The sequence below is a fragment of the Cervus canadensis genome, chromosome 8 (genome assembly GCF_019320065.1).
Source record: "Cervus canadensis isolate Bull #8, Minnesota chromosome 8, ASM1932006v1, whole genome shotgun sequence".
Taxonomy (NCBI): domain Eukaryota; kingdom Metazoa; phylum Chordata; class Mammalia; order Artiodactyla; family Cervidae; genus Cervus; species Cervus canadensis.
In genome coordinates, this window is record NC_057393.1 from 84,724,690 (window position 1) to 84,744,504 (window position 19,815).

General features: G+C 43.8%; 1 non-coding gene across 1 annotated transcript; it reads right to left on the minus strand.

Moving 5' to 3' along the window:
• Window positions 1-12,527: 12,527 nt before the first annotated feature.
• Window positions 12,528-12,631, minus strand: LOC122446891. Its single transcript, XR_006271047.1, has one exon. It is a non-coding gene; the product is annotated as a U6 spliceosomal RNA (small nuclear RNA).
• Between the last annotated feature and the right edge of the window lie 7,184 nt (window positions 12,632-19,815).

Below are 19,815 nucleotides of genomic sequence, written 5' to 3' on the forward strand. Positions count from 1 at the left end.
AAAAATCTAAAAAAACAATGTGAGTGAGGGTATGTTGGAGCAAGGGCAGGCAGGGGTGTCGTTACCACAGCAGTCCCATGGACCAGGCCCTTCTAGGGCACTGAACTGGATTCTCTCTCTCTGACGAACTTTTCTCTGTAGGGAGGCTTTTCCAAGAAGGTGGCCCCCAGCCTGGACGCTGAGGTGGGTCTCCCCCTGGGAGGGGCCACTTTCTTCTAGCAGTAGTGTCCACTCTCCAGAGCAAGGGCCAGCAAACTGCTTAAATAAGGAGTCACATAGGAAATATTTTTGGCTTTACAGGCCATATGGTCTCCATTGCTGTTACTGAAATCTGCCATTATGGCTCTAAAGCACCATAGACAATACCTAAAGGAATGGGGAGGAGGTGTGTTCCAGTCAAGGTTTACTTAGAGGCACTGAAAAGTTATTTCCTGTCATGATCATGTGTCACAAAACAGTATTCTCCTGTTGATTTGTTTTCTCAACCATTGGAAAATGATGAAAACCATTATTAGCTCCCACAAGACGCAGAAACAGGCAATGGGGCTGGATTCAACATGGGAACCGCAATCCACCAACCCCTACAGACCCTTTTGCCAGTCTAGGAGATTTCCTTTGACAATGTCTAGCTGTTGTTTTTTTATTCCAATGTGATGTCAGACATAATGTCAGTCTGACAGGCTCATCATGATATGTGTGGGGTTCCTTCTCCTTGAGTAGATGTGACTTGGCTCATGACATTTTTCTGTTTGAACCATGGTATGGTATGGTATCTGAACTATGATATGGACTCATCTGACAATGGACTAGGGAAGCTTTGAGCTTTTTATTCGTTTTCATTTTGAATTTTAAACACATAAACTACCACTATAACCATTTGAAAGCATAAAATTCAGTGGCATTAAATACCTTCAAGATGTGCAATTGTCAGCACTCTATTGCTCCAACATTTGTTCACCACCCCATCATTAATTTATTCTTCTGTCCCTTTGGAGGTCTTCTGTTACACACTCTTAGAGAACCATTTTGCAAGCAACAGTCAGCACTTCACAGACATGGCAACCACCCTGCCTTCATAGGGTTTAGAGTCGAAGAGAGAAATGAAAACATTAGAGTAGTTTTCAGGAAAAATAATAATTCAGTTTAAAATATTTTCATATTTTTTGCTATCTTGATTTTCTCTTACTGTACCATCATTTTAGGCATGTAGTTACACATACCATGACTTTGTAAGCTTTGTTTTTCAAGACTTACCCAAAACACAAATTTCCTCCTCAAGTAGCTGTAACTTCAGCCCCTCTTTCGTGGTAAAGAGTAACACCTGTGGACCTGTATTTGGTCTACAACAGACCTGTATTTAGTAGCACCTGTATTTGGTCGCAAAGACCAAATACAAATGATGTCCAATTGGTATGAAGAAGTAAAATAAATATGTGTGCAATTTTCCCTCTCTTTCTCTATACACATTGACATCTTTGACAAATCGTTAAAGTAAGTAATAAATGACCTGAAATAGTGATGCTATATCAGCGTGAATCATTAATGCTACTGCCTGTGGAGTAAACTTCTGTTTAATCCGAGGAAACACCTGAATGATCCCTTTCACATTCTCCACGGTTTGTCTCAGTGTCTGACTTCTCTAAACCTCAGGCATCATCAGACGACACAGAAAGTAGACTGTGAACACCCAACCCTTATTCTGGAGTCAAAATACCACTGGAGTATATACAAAACTAAGTTGCAGCTCTGTCAGAGCGGGGCTTCAAGACAGCTGGGACTCGAAAATCTTTTGAGGTGGTTTTATCCTTTCTTTTTCTTTTTAACCAGTTGGTGGTCTTCTATCTAACCTGAGATCCTGGTTCTGAGTTCCTGGTTCCTTGCATGAGGAAGAAACATGCTTTGCAAACCACGTGGCTTGGCAAGGCTAGGTGGGAAGGAGAGAGCTTGACACTTGCACTTACGTAATTTCAACCCCAGCCACTGGCAGACATGGAAGAAATCAATTTTTCCCATATAGGTGATAGCTTTCTTAGAACTGGATTTACAGCATCTTTGCATGCATGCTAAGTCACTTCAGTCGTGTCCAACTGTGACCCTATGGACAGTAGCCCACCAGGTTCCTCTGTCCATGGGATTCTCCAGGCAAGGATACCGGAATGGGTTGCTTTGCCCTCCTCCAGGGGATCTTCCTGATCCAGGAATTGAACCCACATCTCTTATGTCTCTCGAACCCAGGTCTCCCGCATTGTAGGCAGACACTTTACCGTCTGAGCCACAGGGAAGCCCACCTGTATTGGCAGGCAGGTTCTTTTACCACTAGCGCCCCTGGGAAGCCCTCAACATATTGTATGTATATATTTATAAATATGGGCTTCGCTGGTGGCTCAGAATCTGCCTGCAATACGAGAGGCCCAGGTTTGATCCCTGGGTCAGGAAAATTCCCTGGGGAAGGGAATGGCAACCCACTCTGGTATTCTTGCCTGGAGAATGTGTGTGTATACTTACATGGGTAAAAGATTGACTTCTAAGTATGACCTCTAAGTTATATCTGCAGGCTGCTACCTCAACATTGCAGATCATCTTTTTTCTTCCAGGAGAAGAGACCGCAGTTTGCTTAGATTCTTGAGTTTGATTGAAGATTGAATGTACTTTTCCCCATGATCTATTCTCAGGCAAGAGTGTTACAACATCAGAGCGTGAATCAAATTACCATGCCGTCACCCTTCCTCTTCCTACCTTTCAGCACCACCGTGCATGACATAAAGGAAATAGACCCTTCAAAAGAGATGAAGGGCCTGTGATCTCTGGTACCAAGAATGTATGGGAAACCTTAGGAAAGTCATGAATGTGGTCAGCTGAACCCTACCTGCCCAAGACTATCTGTACCACTGTTATTGTTCTTGCTCTCCTGTTTCATTTATGGCCAATGTAGTCTTTGGCTGGGATAGGCTGCAGAATATGATATGGGGGAGAGCCTGTGATTGGATTGTTAGACATGAGGCTTGAGGGACCTTGGCTTTGTCTTTTTGACTGACTATTCTGGACCATGTGACATGGTCTACCAACTCCCAGGGTGCTTTTAGCTGCTAGAATGAACGACTCTTAGCATCAGGATGGCTTTAGTTGGCACTCTCTGGGCTGTTTCACCCAGGCCTGACCACTGAGGGCCTGCCAGATTCTGCTGTAACACACACAGCCAGGAGCTCACTGCCTTCCTTCCCCACCAAACCCGTCCCCAGGATCAGCTTCACAGGCGAGCAACCTGTAGAGTTGCACAGGACCCACACTCGGAAGGGCCCTGCAGGGGTCCAGTGGTTAAGACTTCACCTTCCAATGCAGCGGGTTTGATCCCTGGTTGGGGAACTAAGCTCCCACATGCCTCACGGCCAAAAAACAAAGACATAAAACAGAAGTAATATTGTGACAAATTCAATAAAGATTTTAAAAATGGTGCACATTAAAAAAAAAAAATCTTGAGAAAAAAAAAAAGAAGGTCCCTGCTCTTGCTGTCTTGAAATTCTCAGTTTTTCACCAAGGAGACCCTGAATTCTTATTTCACACTAGTCACAAAGTATGTAGCCATTCTGCCAGGACATGTAAGCTTCTCTCACCCACCAGCCACGCATGGCACATTCGCACACAGCAATTACCTGGGACCTTCTGCCTTGGATCCTGCTCTGCTCCAGGCTTGAATTGACTTCCAGCTCTGGGCTTTCCTACTTGGTTTCAGGGCTGCTTTGACTTGACCTGCCTTGACCCCTGGGACTTGAAATTTGAACCTGCCTTCCTCTGTCTGACACTTCAAGGTCAAACACTCCAGAGGTTTCAGCCTCTGTTCACCTCTTAGATTTTTTCACTTGAATGAAAAATGAAAGGGAAAGTCGCTCAGTTGTTTCTGACTCTGCAACCCCAATGGACACAGTCCATGGAATTCTCCAGGCCAGAGTACTGGAGTGGGTAGACTTTCCCTTCTCCAGGGGATATTCCCAACCTAGGGATCAAACCCAGGTCTCCCACATTGCAGGCGGATTCTTTACCAGCTGAGCCACAAGGGAAGTCCAAGAATACTGGAGTGGGTAGCCTATCCCTTCTCCAGCAGATCTTCCTGATCCAGGAATCAAACAGAGGTCTCCTGCATTGCAGGCGGATTCTTTACCAACTGAGCTATGAGGGAAGCCCAATATCTTAAGTCACTTGAATGACTTAGGATAAATTCACTACCCAACTCAGCTCTGCTCCCCCAGATATCACTCAGCTATTTCTATTTATAGAGGAACGTTTTGGACTTTAGTTTAATATCCTTTTTATTGAGCCCCAAGTCTACTTTCCTGTAACTCCTACATGTCAGTAGAGTGTTCACTTCCTTATGAGGAATTAGCCTTGGGACATCACCATGCACTTGACGTTTGTGTTCTGATGTCACATGTTAGTACACATGATAGATTGCTAGTGATTGAGTCAGCAAGTCAATTAAAACCAAAACAAGCTTATTTAAATTAAGCATGTCTGTTGTATCTGACAATATTAAACACCCCTTCCCCTTGATTAAAATTTCAGAATGTGTCTTCCAGTCGCTGTTTATACGTCCCTACACAGTGAGCTCAGGCTTCCCAGGTGGTGCTAGTGGTAAAGAACCTGCCTGACAATGCAGGAGATGTAAAGAGATGTGTGTTTGATCCTTGAGTTGGGAAGATCCCCTCAAGAGAGCATGACAACCCACTCTGGTATTCTTGCCTGGAGAATCCCGATGGACAGAGAAACCTGGCAGGCTATAGTTCATAAGGTCACATGGAGTCAAACACAACTGAAGCAATTTAGCAGGCATGCATGGCTGCACACAATGAGACCAGCCTCAGACTTCTAGGTCAACATTCCCCTTGCCACTATCCACAGATATCCGGTCTCCCCATTCACCTGCCTCGGGTCTCTCAGACCCCCACTCAGATGGGCCCGCTCACAGTTCCTTATCAGACCCTCTTCTCTGACCCCATGACTCCTCCCAAGTAGCCACCAGGCCTAGCATGTCATTTCATGGTGACAAAAGTCTTCCTAAACACCTTTCACTGGGTTCTGCTTTTATACCCCTCACACTGCTAGCATCCCCATGCTCTGAATTTTCCCCAACTCAGGCATAGCGATGTTTATTTTTACTCGTGTGCTGGGTGTGGATCCTGCAGTTGTGGCCCCCACTTACCCCAGCAGAACTCCTGTGGTCTACCCAGACCTGTCCATGACTCCTTTGTAGCATGGCCCTTCAACTGAGCAAGCTGTGTATGCATGTGTATGTATACATATACCTGTGTGCACTTAGCACACTGAAGCGACTTGGCACACACATATATGCTTTGGTAAGTAAGTAAGTGTTAGTGGCTCAATTGTGTCCAACTCTTCGTGACGCTATGGACTGTAGCCTGCCAGGCTCCTCTGTCCATGGGATTCTCCAGGCAAGAATACTAAAGTGGGTTGCCATGCCATTCTCCAATATGGCAGCTCTGAATCCGAGGCTGTAGGAGAGGGACCCTGGAATCTGGATAGTTCAAAAGTTTCCCAGGCTGAGCCAAGGTTGGGAGCCACTGCCCTCACAGGAGGGCACCCTCTCCCAGACATAAACCTCATAAATGGACCTTAAATGGGAGTCTGGTCCCTTAGGGTAGGAAGGTATGATGTTCTTGACTTTATAGCTGGACTAAGCAAGGCCTTGGAGACTGTGTGACTTGTCCAAGAGATGGAATGGAGCAAGGACTCTGTGTGTGCCTCCTAGAGGGCATCTCTTTCCACTGTCCACGGTACTGTTCACATCTCTGTGTGTGTGTGTGTGTGTGTGTGTGTGTGTGTGTGTGTGGCAAGCTCTATGAGCCCTCTGCATGTGCTTGCTGCACAGCATTCTAGATTACGACCCTGGAACTGACTTGAGCACACGGTCACATCCAGACTCCACCTGCTGGAAATTGCCTCTAAAACCCCTGCCTCCCATCCCGCACACTCCTACTCCATGCTCCTCTGGTCTTTGCGCAGAGCTGTCAGAGAATTGCCATGTGTTTTTACTCACATCTGTCCCCCACTACACTCCAGGCTCCTTGAGTTGGTCACGCACACTCTAATCAGGTACTGACAGACCTGGGTTGATTCTCAGTTTGGCTGAGAATTCGTTGGCTGCAGCTGCCATACAAAGGACCACAGCCTGGCTGACTTAAGACAGTAGAAATATATTGTCTCACCGTTCCGAGGGTTGGAAGTCCAAGATCAAGGAGTTTTCAGGGTCAGCTCCTTCTAGGTTGTGTGGAAGAATCTGTCTCAGTCCTCTCCCTCAGCTTCTGGTGGGTGGCAACCCCATGTTCTTGCTCACCCTGATCTCTGCCTTCACCTTCCTATGAGGTTCTCCCCGTGTGGGTGTCTGCATCTAAATTTCCCACTTTATAAGATCCTAATGACCTCATTTTAACTTGATTGCTTCTATAAAGATCTCATCTCCAAATAAGGTCACCTTCTAAGCTACTGGGGGTTAGGACACCAACATAACCTTTCATGGGGACAAAATTTAGCCCATCACTGGTTTCACGACTTTAAGCAAGTAGCTGAGACCCATAGAATCTTGGTTTCTTCATCTGTGAAATCAGGATTTAAAAAATACCTACTTCACAGGCTTTTTCTTAATAATTATTATCAGATTAGATAAGGGATTTAGTTTTGTTTTCAAAGCAAGGTACAGAACAGTGAGTTTAGTTGCTATAATCTGGGTTAAAAGGGGTGGGGCAACCCTCCATCTGCTGTGTGCGTGTGTGTGTGTGTGTGTGTGTGCGTATGTAGGGGGGTTGGTGGGTGGGTGTGTGCACACACACATGCGTGCCATAGACTGACTATCTAAACCATCAGACCATCAGAGCCTAAGGCAAGCTCCAACAGAAACCGCATATCAAGTAAACATGATGACTTCCAATTTTTCACTCAAATGTGAGGCCATATCAACACTAAAAATCAAGAACTAGGCACTTTTGGTGCTGTTAAATCAGCTTTATCATTTTGTTTACAGTTAGCGGCAGGTTCCCCAAACTTCCTCATCAGACCTTCTAAGACCACAGATCTTCCAAGAGAGTCTGTTCCGGTTGGTCTGGGCAGGACTGAGGGATCCGTTTCCCCAATCCCTCAGCTTGCCTCGGGGACCAACCCAGGAATCCCAGCAAAGTAGAAGAGGGCTCTTCTCACCACAGCGGGCCTGGCTCCTCATCCCCTGCCGCTGACTGGCCAGGTGTAAGTCCATGAACCTGGGGGTTCAGTTCCCTCAACTCCAACCTTGTGCCTGATTTTGAGTTGAGATCCCACAATCCTTTCTGGCTCTAAAATGCCATCCCTTGTCTGGCCTGTTCAGACTGGTCTGTATTACTGTATGCTCCTTGAATACCCCTGGCATCTTTTTCTGTGCGCCTTCCCACCAGCTGGCCCGGTCAGTGTTCTGTGCTCAGTGGGTGGGTGTCCGGCCAAGCTGACCTGCTGATGGGCCAGAATTGAATGAGAAGAGCAGCTGGGGAGCCAGCACAGAGGAGAAAACTGCCAGCGAAGCCTCTCCCTGCTCAAAGATCTTATTCTGCCCTTCAGGGAAAGCCGGGGACCAGCTGGACGGGTTTGTTTCAAGCTCACCTTTCCACACTTGGTGAATCACTATTGCAAAAGATGGTTGGTTATTTAAATGTCCTCGGCAGACTCACTATTCTGTGATGAGCCAATTGTTTTGATTTTGTTTTGTTTCATCAGATGAAAGAAAGCGTTACCCTCCTCTGCTGGTGGGAATGCAAACTTGGTGCAGCTGCTTTGGAAAAACATTTGGTAGTTTCTTAAAATTCTAGGTGTACACCCCAGAGAAATGAAAGCATGTCTACACAGACACTTGCGTGTGAATGTTTACGGCAGCGTTATTCAAAATAGGCAAGAGGTGGAAACCACCCAGATGTCCATCTGTAGATGACTAGATAGATAAACTGTGGCGCACCCACACCATGGATTACTCCTCAGTCATAGAAAGGAATGAAGAGTGTTACATGCGACGGCTTGGATGAACCTTGAAAACAGAATGCTAAGTGGAAGATACCAGACCAGAGGGCCCCGTATTCAATATGGATCCCCAAATTTTTGGCACCAGGGACCAGTCTCATAGAAGATAATTTCCCCCTGGATCAGGGGTGGGATTGGTTTTAAGATAATTCAAGTGTATTACATTTATTGTGTGTGAGCCTTATTTCTATTATTATTACATCAGCTCTACGTCAGCTGATCAAGCGTTAGATCTCAGAGTGGGGGGACCCCTGCTATATTGTATGCTTCCTTTTATATGAAATATCCAGAATAAGCAAATCTATAAAGATAGAAAGCATATTAGTGGTTGCTGCCAGGGCCTTGGAGAAGTGGAAACAAGAGTGACCCCTTCCTCCCTGTGGGGTCCTCGGGGTGATGAAAAAGTTTGAAACCAGAGAGAGATGATGGTTGCACAGTTCTGAATGCACGAAATGCCTCTGGGTCATAGCCTTTAAAATGGTCCATTGTGTATTATGTGAATTTCACATCCCCCTAAACACAGAGGAAAGGGTAAAAGACAGTGTGGTGGAGGAAAGAGAAGAGTGGGAACGAGAAGGAGGGAGGCGCTATGATTACGCCTGACATGAATTTTCTCAGTTCAAAGGAAAATGTGACCCTGCGTCACTGAAACAGAACAGGGTATTAGTCTGATTACAGCGACCACAGATCTCCTCTAAGGGCTGGAAATGTCATCATTTCCTCTAGCCGGGAGCAGCGTTTGGTACTGTGAGTCACAAGATGCTGTGGTCAGTGTGAAGTCTTTTCCAGCACAGAGGATTCTGCTCTGACTCTGAGCCACGCAAGCTTCTTCTGGCTCTGGAGTCTGGTCCCCCACTTTGGGGCTCAGTGGGAACTTGGGGGACCCAGGACAGTGAGAGCCCTTCTGGGCTGCAGAGTCACCGCTTTGTGTCAGCTCTTAACTGGGTAAGACCTGCTTTTCCTAGTGCTTGGCAAGGCAAAGATTTGGATTAAAAAATTTAAAAAGCCCTTGATGGTGATTCGAACTGAACAGCAGGGAGGACAGGCTGGTGGTCAGTCTAGAGGTCACTTTGGAAGGGTCAGCGTAAGCCCTTTGCTGCCAGTCTCTGTAGCCTTCACGTTATGTCCCTTTGATGAGTCTCAGGTGAACTTGACTGTAAAAGAAGACCAGTTCAGGATGAAAATGGAGTGCTGCAGAATTTATTAACTCAGCAGTCACACCCACGCCGGATGTCTGAATGACAGACCCTGGCTGCTAGCCTTGATTTCTGCCACCAGGTCTACCCTACTGGGGGCTGGTATCTACTGGCGGGCATGCACAAATAGCAAGGCCATACTGCATAGCACAGGAAACTATATTGAATACCTTGTGATGAACTATAGTGGAAAAGAATGTGAAAAAGAGTGTATATGTATATATACACACACAGAGATATGTGTAACATTGTAAATCAACTGTACGTCAATAAAACTGAAAAAAGAAAGAGGCTGTCATGACTCCCAGTCTAGGCCATGCCACAGTCAGGGTGAGGGTCTCATGGAGCCTTCCAGGCTTCCCCTAAGGACACACGCTCTCTTAGGAGGCTGAGCCTGGGAAGATCCAGGACTCCGCTAAGACAGCCAGTCAGTTCCCTCCAGCAGTTCAGGTAGTGATTTGTAGTTCAACATCTGCTCAGAATGTAACAGAGAACTTTTGTATTCTGTTACAAGGTAATCACTAAAGGGATGTTGCCTATAAGCTTAAATTATATACAATTGCCCATCTCTAGGAACCCTGATTCCCAGGTAATGAGCATTAAGATAAAATACCTTTGTTTATCTCACAGGAAACAACTTGACCAAGCCCACCTGTGAATGACTACAGGGAGGAAGAAATGAACACATTCCCTCCAGAGGCAGACAAGAACCAGGAAATGTTTGACTTAACTCCCTCTTCTTTTAGTATAAAAGGAGCCTGAATTCTCACCCAGGCAACATGGTTCTTTGGGACGAGTCTACCGTCTTCTCCATCTACCGACTTTCTGAATAAAGTCGCTGTTCCTTGCCCCAACAACTCATCTCCCAATTGATCAGCCTGTCATAAGGCAAGCAGTATGAGCTTGGACTCAGTAACAGAAAGAGGACCGTCTCAGCTTCACAGCCCCTTCATGGGCCCCTGTTGGAGTCTCCTACTCAGTGGGAAGGATGGGGGTGGTTCTTGAAGGGATGCTCACCCTTTAGAAGTCCTCAGTGCCCTGAGCCTGTTCTGATATAAAATGCACAGCTCCCTCAGATTCCTGTTGTGATGGCTATTTTCTTATTTGAGTTGTTGGACAAATGACTTCATTGTTCTCCAGCCTGTGACTTTCAGTAAAGCACCCAGTCTTTTAATCGGATCATTAAAATCAAAATGAAAACTTAGTTTTCATTTAAAAATTTAAATGAAATTTCATTGAATGTGGAAACGTATTCATATTTACTTTTATAAAAGTACAGCACAGTTGTGAGACTGTGGTCCTGACTTGCTCCCCCCACCGCACTCCCCCCATACCTAACCCTGCCTGAATACCACCCTGGCGCTCCGGTGATGGAGTCTGTGCCAGGTCATGCCTCCAGGGCTGGAGCTTAGGGCCACCCCATCACATGGTGTGGCAACTCATGCTTCTTAATCAGAGCATCAGATGACTTACTGCAGTGGAGCTCTCGTTTTCACAAAGCTTCTCTGCAGCCAGGCCTGCTCTCAGATCGCGGACCTTCCCTTGGCACCACTTCAACAACTCAGCTCACTTCCTGTGCCAAGGGCCCTTTCTCCAAGATTTCTTCTCACATGAGCCACCCCATTAGAGCCCAGATTGACTTCAGGGCATTCACTGGAGGGGAGGGGCCATTCCACTGGTTCGGCTGCTGCGGAAAAAGAGCTGTGGAATTGGAGACAGAGTGAAGGCTGGGTTTGACTTCTGCTTTTGCCCCTTGGCAGCTGTGTGACTTTGAAAAAGTCACTTGACTTCTCTGGGCCTCCCATTTCTACATTTGTGAAATAGGACTTACAAACAGGAGGCAAAGAGAGAAAAGAGCTCAGTCCCCAGAAGGGGACAGAGATGCATTTAAACCCTTCCTCTAGAGCTTGCCCAGATTGTGACCCTGGCAATCTCCTGACCTACCAAAGCCCCAGATGGCAGGTGTTGTGAATGGGAGAGACCCCACCTGCCTCTGGGAGTCCTTTGAAAAATTAAAAGAGAAAATGTATGTGTCATGCCTGGCATGTGTTTAGGCACCAAAGAAATGTTTTTGTTTTTGTTTTTTTATTATGAAACAAAGGTCAAACATGCCAAATATCTACCTTCATAGACTTTGAAAGGATTAAATTCACAATATATATGAAAATATGCTGTAAACTGTAAAGAATCTAAAATGTCATTATCATTATTATAATCTATTTTTTCTCTCAGGCCTATCAAACTGTAAAAAAGTTTGGAAAAAACAGTACAATAAATATCTGAATATTCTTTCCCTAGATTCACCAATTGTTAGTATTTGCGCCCTTCCTCTATATATCTGTATCGATTTCAATCTCTATTTATCAACTTAGCACCACTGTCCAACCATTTAAAAGTAAGTTGCAAGCATTATACTTGACACTCAATTACTTTAGCATATATCTCCTAAGGATAGCATCATTCTTTCAGCGGTAAAGAATCCACATGCAATGCCGCAGACACAGGAGACGCAAGTTGGATCCTTGGATTGGGAAGATCCCCTGGAGGAGGGCATGGCAATACACTCTAGTATTCTTGCTTGAGAGATCCCATGGACAGAGAAGCCTGATGGGCTACAATCCAGAGGGTCACACAAAGCCAGACACAACTGAGCAACTGAACACACACATACACTTTATACAACTAACTACTATTATTACCAAGAACTTTCCCATACATATAATAATAGTATCTCATATACAGCCTACACTTTCTCCAATTAGACATGCGGTTCCAACACAGGATCCCACATTTCATTTGGTGACTGTCTCTTTAGTCATCTTTCTTTTATTTTATTTTGATGTGGATCATTTTTAAAGCCTTTATTGAGTTTGTTACAATATTGCTTCTGTTTTATGTTTCGTTTTTTTTGGCCACGAGGCATGTGGTATGTGGGATTTTAGTTCCCTGATCAGAGATCGAACCCGCACTGGAAGGCGAAGTCTTAACCACTGAACCCCCAGCCTTCTTTACTCTAGAGCTGTGCCATTCAAATCAGAAGTCCCCAGTTGCATGTGACTGTTTTTTTTAACAAACCTTTTTTCGAGTATAGTTGATTTATAATGTTGTGTTGGCTTCAGGTGTATAGCACAGTGATTCAGTTACACATATACAACATCCACGCTATATTTTTGTTGGATTCTTTTCCTAAATAAGCTGTTACAAAGTACTGAGTGGAGTTCCCTGTGCTATACAGCAGGTTCTTATTAGTTACCTGTTTTATATACAGTGGTGTATATATGTCAGACAAATGTGGAATACTTCACAAATTTGCATGTCATCCTTCCACAGGGGCCATGCTAACCTCTGTATCATTCCAGTTTTAGCCTATGCACTGCCAAAGCAAACACTGTATGTGGCTCTTGAGCCCTTGAAATATGGCTGGCCCAAACTGAGTGTACTCAAGACTTAGCGCACACAAAAAAGGTACATTATTTTATCAGTAACTCTGTATATTGATTGCATATTGAAATAATAATACATTGAATGTATTGGGCTAAAAATACATTATTAAAATTAGTTTTACCTGTAGCTATTTAACAATTTTAAATTGCATATGTAGCTCACATTACATTTCTGTTGGATAGCACAGTTCTAGACTATTTCTCTCTTGTCTTTTTTTTTTTCCCTTGTGACATTGACATTTTTGTTGTTTTTGTTGGCACACTGTGGGGCTTGCAGGATCTTATTTTCCCAACCAGGGATCAAACCTAGGCCCCAGCAGTGGAAACTTGGAGTCCGGACCACTGGGCCATCAGGGAATTCCCAGACATAAACATTTTTGAAGAGTCCAAGCCAATTGTCTTGTTGAAGGTACTACAGTCTGAATTTGTTTCCTTTTGAGTGAAATGAAATGAACTGAGGTCACTCAGTCAAGTCTGACTCTTTGCGACCTCATGGACTATAGCCTACTGGGCTCCTCCACCCATGGGATTTTCCAGGCAAGAGTATTGGAGTGGGTCACCATTTCATTCTCCAGGGGATCTTCCTGACCCAGGGATCAAACCTGGGTCTCCCGCATTGTAGGCAGACGCTTTACCAATCTTTCTGACAAGGGTATGACCTGGGTGGTATTGGTAGTTCACAAGGCATCATGTCAGGAGGCTCATAGTGTCTCGTTGGGATTGTAAAGTCTGATCACTTGGTTACAGTGGCATCTGCAGACCTCTCTAATATAAAGTCCCGCCATTCTTGTAATCAATAAATAGCCTTAGGGGTGATCCTTTGAGAACATGTGCACATCCTTCTCCACCATCTTTTATCCAATGGTGTCAGCATCTAGTGATGATATTTGTCTCTATCAAAAATAACACCAAACAAGCTGCCTTAACTTTTTAACTCAGTGCTCAAATAATTTCCTGTTTGTATCATTTACCCTAAGACAGTGTGGACAACTCACTGACTCACAGTTCCCATCCATTGATGGCTGCATAGCTTTCCCTTGCATAGGATCCAGCTTGTGTTTGTGCTCGTGTCCAGTCGCTCAGCCGGGTCCGACTCTTGCGACCCCGTGGACTGTATCCCGCCAGGCCCCTCTGTCCTTGGGATTCTCCAGGCAAGAATACCGGAGTGGGTGGTCATTTCCTCCTCCAGGGGGTCTTCCTGACCCAGGGATTGAATCTGAGTCTCCTGTGTCTCCCACATTGGCAGGTGGATTCTTTACCACTGAACCACCTGGGAAGCCCTAGAATTGGGAATACAACATATTTTGTTTCATCTTTATTGACAGTTATTTAGTCCTGTTTCTTTCAATTAAAAATATTGATTCCATGAACATCCTTTTAAATGGCACATACAAACATTTCCTTCTTTGAGACATATTCCTGGAAGTGGTATTGCTGAGTATGTTTACTGAAATTTTTGACACATATAGTCAGAGGGCCCTCCAGAAATACTGCACAGTTCACACCTTCAGTGAATCATCCAGGATGATTTCAGCTGCAAAGGAACCACAATCCCAACACAAAATGGCTTTAAGAATAAAGACATTTATCTTCTCACACAAACCAGAACTCCAGTTGAAAGGTACAATATACACTGTTTTTACTCAACTTCATTTTTTTGAAAGACACTGGTTGGGAATCAGCAAACAAATTGCATGTTGACAGTTTGGAAAATAATGGCTTGAAATACTTGGATTCCATTCTGGAGCTGGAGACAGGAGGCTACCTGAGCAAATTCTGACTTAGGAACAGGGGAGTAGAGATCCATCATCTCATCTACAAGGGCTGGCAAAGCACACTGTTCTCAGGCCCTCCCCTCCCTGGACATCACTCAGCTTCCTAGTCCTTGCCAATCTAACAAGTGAATAATCTCTTTTAAAATTTAATCTGTGAAACAGATGTCTTGAGCAAGCGGTATTGGGTAGTATAGTATTATGAGACCCACCTGGATTCACAGTCTGAAAGTACCACTTATCAGCTGTGTGAGCTGGGGCAAGTTATTTAAACTCTTTGTGCCTCTGGCTCCTCATCTCTAAAATAAAAATGACTATATCTACCTTATAGTCTTGCTATGAGAATGAAAAGATATAATTAGTGTAAAATGCTTAGCACAATAGGTGTATTTCAAAAAGCAACTGCTTTATCACGTGCAGATTTCTGTTGCTCTGTATGTGTGTGCTAAGTCACTTCAGTCATGTATGACTTCTTGTGACCCTATGGGCCGTAGCCTGCCAGGCTCTTCTGTCCATGAGATTCTCCAGCAAGAATACTGGAGTGGGCTGCCATTGTCTTCTCTGGGGTATCTTCCTGACCCAGGGATCGAACCTGTGTCTCTTATGTCTCCTGCATTGGCAGGTGGGTTCTTTTACCGTTAGTGCCACCTGGGAAGCCCCTTCTGTTGCTCCATCAGGTTGCAATAGAATCAGGACTTGAACCTACCACACAAGGGAGAAGTCAGCTGGGACTTAACCTGTGCTGGCCTGACTGCATCCTGGTTTTCTGACCCCACAGCTCATGATGCAGATGGAAGGGATGGATTGCTTGCGGGGCACTATGGACAAAGGCCTGGAGTCTCTGAGAAAAAATATGATGATGACTGTGTCTTCTAGGACTTCACTAAGGAAAAGACGGCAGACAAACATTAAAATACAAATGCCTTCAGCACAGACATATTTTACATGCAGTACACCCCTCTCCCTTGCCCTCAATTTTGCCCCCCTTCATAGGTTCACAGCCACCTCTACACCAAGTCTGGTATCTCCCTTCAGGGTCTTTTTTTAAATTGAAGTACAGTTGATTTATAATGTATTAATTTCTGCTATATAGCACAGTGACTCAGTTATACATATGTATTCTTTTTCATATTCTTTTCCATTGTGGTTTATCACACGATATTGATAGTTCCCTGTGCTATGCAGCAGGACCTTGTTGTTTGTCCATCCTATATATGAAAAAGCTTACATCTGCTAGCTCCAGCCTCCCAATCCATCCCTCATACCCCTCCCTTGGCCACCACCAGTCTGTTCTCTGTGTCTGCGATTCTGTATATAGCTTCATTTGTGTTACATTTTAGATTCCACATATGCGTGATATCATATAGTGTTTGTCTTTGTCCTTCTGACTTCACTTTAGTATGCTAATCTCTAGTTGCATCCATACTGCTGCAAGTGACATTATTTCATTCTTTTTTATGGCTGAGCAGTATATATGTACCACATTGTATGTATGTACCACCCCTTCTTTATCCATTCATTTCTCAATGGACATTTAGGTTGATTCCATGTCTTGGCTTTGTGAATAGGGCTGCTATGAACATAGAGATGCATGTATCTTTTTTTTTTTTTTCATGTATCTTTTTGAATTACAATTTTGTCTGGATATATGCCCAGGAATGAGATTGTTGGATCATATGTTCTCTCTGTTTTTAGTTTTTTGAGGAGCCTCCACACAGTTTTCCATAGTGTCTGAACCAACTTAAATTCTCACCAAGTATGAGAAGTTTCCCTTTTCCCCATATACCCTCCAGCATTTGTTATTTGTAGACTTTTTAATAGAGGCCATTCTGACCGGTAAGAGGTGGTACTTCATTATAGATTTGATTTGCATTTCTCTAATAATTAGTAATGGATAGGGAAGCCTGGTGTGCTGTAGTCCATGGAGTCGCAAAGAGGCAGACATGACTGAGCGACTGAACTGAACTGAATGATTAGCGATGTTGAGCATCTTTTCATGTGCCTACTGGTCATCTGTATTTCTTCTTCGGAGAAATGTCTACTTAGGCCTTCTGCCCATTTTTCAATTGGATTGTTTTTTTGTCAGTAACTTATATGAGCTCTTCTATATTTTGGAAAGTAAGCCCTTGTTGGTCACATAATTTGCAAATATTTTCTCCCATTCTGTAGGTTGTCTTTTCATTTTTTTATGGTTTCCTTAGATGGGCAAAAGCTTATAAGATTGATTAGGTCCCATTTGTTTATTTTTGTTTTTATTTCTATTACCTTGGAAGATCCTTCATGGTCTTATATTTGGCTTGAGATCCTTGAGCCTTGGTCCACAGCCTTCCATCTTGGACAGGTGCCAGCCCCTTGCCTGACACATGTGAGCGCCTGATAGATGGTGAATGATTGGCTAAGTACTTACAGTTTGCAACCATGTTGCAGAAGAGAGCAGAGTAACTAGAGTGCAGTTTCTCCTTTGATTTCAGTTTTCCCTCTGGGATCCATAGTGGTTTATGTACAAAATCTCATGGTCGGTGTCTTTAGTGGGGGAGGGGAGACTAAGTATTCAGGGAAAACAGGAAGTGGCAAAAGGACTAAGAGAAAGGGAAAAAAGTGTTAAGTGTCCTTGTGGAAGAACTGATGCAATAGAAGGAAAGTCTGTGAGAGGATGATGAGCAAACTGTAAAGGGGCTTGTGAAACCTTCCAGGTCTCAGCACAGATCTAAGTCAGGGCTGCTTCATTTTCTCAAGGTCTGTGCCTTGACACAGCTGTGAGGCAAATGTGTGCAGGTAGATTTCAATTGAAATTAAGGAGGAAAAGGTGACTTGCCCCTAATTGAAAACTGAACAGATGCCAAGAGCAGGTGGATTATAGTGGGAAAGTATAGTCACTCAGTCCTATCCAACTCTTTGTGACTCCATGGACTATAGCCCACCAGGCTCCTCTGTCCTTGGGATTCTCCAGGCAAGAACACTGGAGTGGTTGCCGTTCCCTTCTCTAAGGGATCTTTCCAACCCAGGGATCGAACCCAGGTCTCCCACATTGCAGGCGGATTCTTTACGGTCTGAGCCACCAGGAATCATAGAAGAAACACAAATTCCCCCAGAAGAAGTAAAATATTATTAATAGGTTGGCGTTAATCACCCAGTATCATAACTGACACCATCAGTAAGGTAACAAGTAACCAGACCGTTTGGAGGTGTGAATGGGATGGTGATAATGACAACGTTTACAGTGCTGTTTGTCCCTGTGACCTCTTTTCCCTGGTGTGAGTTTATTCCAACAGAATAACAGAAATCTATAAAGAAAAAAGTTTCTGAAATGATTTTTCTATGCTAAGTACTTTACATGAATTCTCTCCCTTTCTTTCTTTTAACTTTTTTTTGTTTTGGCCACGCTGAATATGGGATCTTAGCTGCCCAACCAAGGATCGAACTCATGCCCCCAGCAGTGGAAGCATGAAATCTTAGCCACTGGAGAAATCCCTGAATTTTCTCTTTTAATCCTCACAACAAATCTATAATGCAGATATCTTTAATTCCCATTTAGATAATTTTTATCCCCATTTTAGCCAGAGGCTCCCCCACAGAGAGGTTAAGTAACTTACTCAAGGTCACAAAGTAGATAAATGGTTGTTCCAAATGATGAACTGAAGCAGGTCTCTCACTGAGTCCGCACTGTACGATATTGCTTGTGTATGAAATCTCACTGTTACACAGATGGAACAAAAATGCCATAGCTTTCTGAAACGTAAGTACATTCTATAGCATTAACTTAAAGTCCAGAGATGTCCCCTAGATTGGTGACACCAGCTCTTGTAGGATAAGGGTGATGCAGAAATTTTCAATGATTTTCAAAAATACATGAGGTTTGGGGAACCACCTTTTCAACTTTTATTGTGGGAAATAATCAAATCTAAGTCATCTCTACTCTGTGACTAATTCCCTTTTCCAGAGCTGTGGAGTTATGCTACAGTAGCTCTGTGATGACTAAACCTTTAAGACAGATTTTTTTCCTAATGATATATGCTTCCTAGGACCAAGGTCTATTAAGGAAGTCTTTGAATCTGGACCTGGAGGGAAGATTATATCTCTGTCTTTCAAAATTAGGCTAAAAAGGCTAATGTCCATTAACATAAAGGTGCCAAGTCCCCTCCTGCTATGAAGCCTGACCTCACCACCCCATTCTCTTCTCTTTTCTGGTGAACCTGCTTCAGGCTTTTCCTGCAGCACCTTCCACAGCCTCATCTCCCCGAGAAGTGGCATTTGGGGATGGGCCAGGTCTGGGGGCCCCCTCGGTGCCCATGCAGGCATTGTGCCTCCTCTTTGGGTGGTTTTGTAGTTACTCAGCACCGCAGAAGACGGACGCTGCTAAATCAAGGCAGCAAATCAGAAAAAAAAAAAAAAATCAGAACCCATCATATTGTATACTAGCGTCTTTATTTTTAAGCCAATCCCATCTGGATTCTTTTCTGACTCTGACATCCTAAATTGTGGTCCTGATAAATATTTATCTTGACAGTAGCACGTAAATCAGTTCAAGGGTCAGAGGTAAATAACCAAGTACACTTGAGGCCTTAAAATTGAATTTGTGCCAGTTACTGAAACAGAAGTACAGGCAGACCTTATTTTATTGCCTTCTGTTTTACTGTGCTTTGCAGATACTGTGTTTTTTTTACAAATTGAAGGTTTGGGGCAATCTTGCATCAAGCAAGTCTATCAGTGCCATTTTGCTCACTTCATGTTTCTGTGTCACATATTGATAATTCTCACAATATTTCAAAGCTTTTTCATGATTATTCTCTTTGTTATGGTGATCTGTGATCAGTGATCTTTGGTACTGCTACGACTCACTGAAGGTTCAGATGATGGCCAGCATTTTTTAGCAGTAAAGTATCTTTAAATTAAAACATGCACATTTTTTTCGATATGATGCTGTCACACACAATAGACTATAGTATAGTGTAAGCATAACTTGTATATGCACTGGCAAACCAAAAAATTCATGTGCATGTGAATTGCTTGCGATGATCTGGAACTAAACCCACAGCATCTCCAGGGTACACCTGTTATTGAAATTGTTTGAGTTTTAATAATTGGCATATTTATCCACAGCTAACATATTGGCCTTTTTCTCAGTTTCTGATACTAAAGAAAACCTGATGAGCACATTCCCATACTTAAAACTTGTCAGTGGTTCCTGCTTATCCCCAGGAAAAAAATCCAACCCTTTTATCATGGCAAAGAAAGTTCTTCTAGACTTCCCTGGTGGTCTAGTGGTTAAGACTCCGTGCTCCCGGTGAAAAGAGGGGTGTGGGTTCAATTCCTGGTTGAGGAACTAGGATCCCACATGCTTTAGGCATGGCCAAAAAA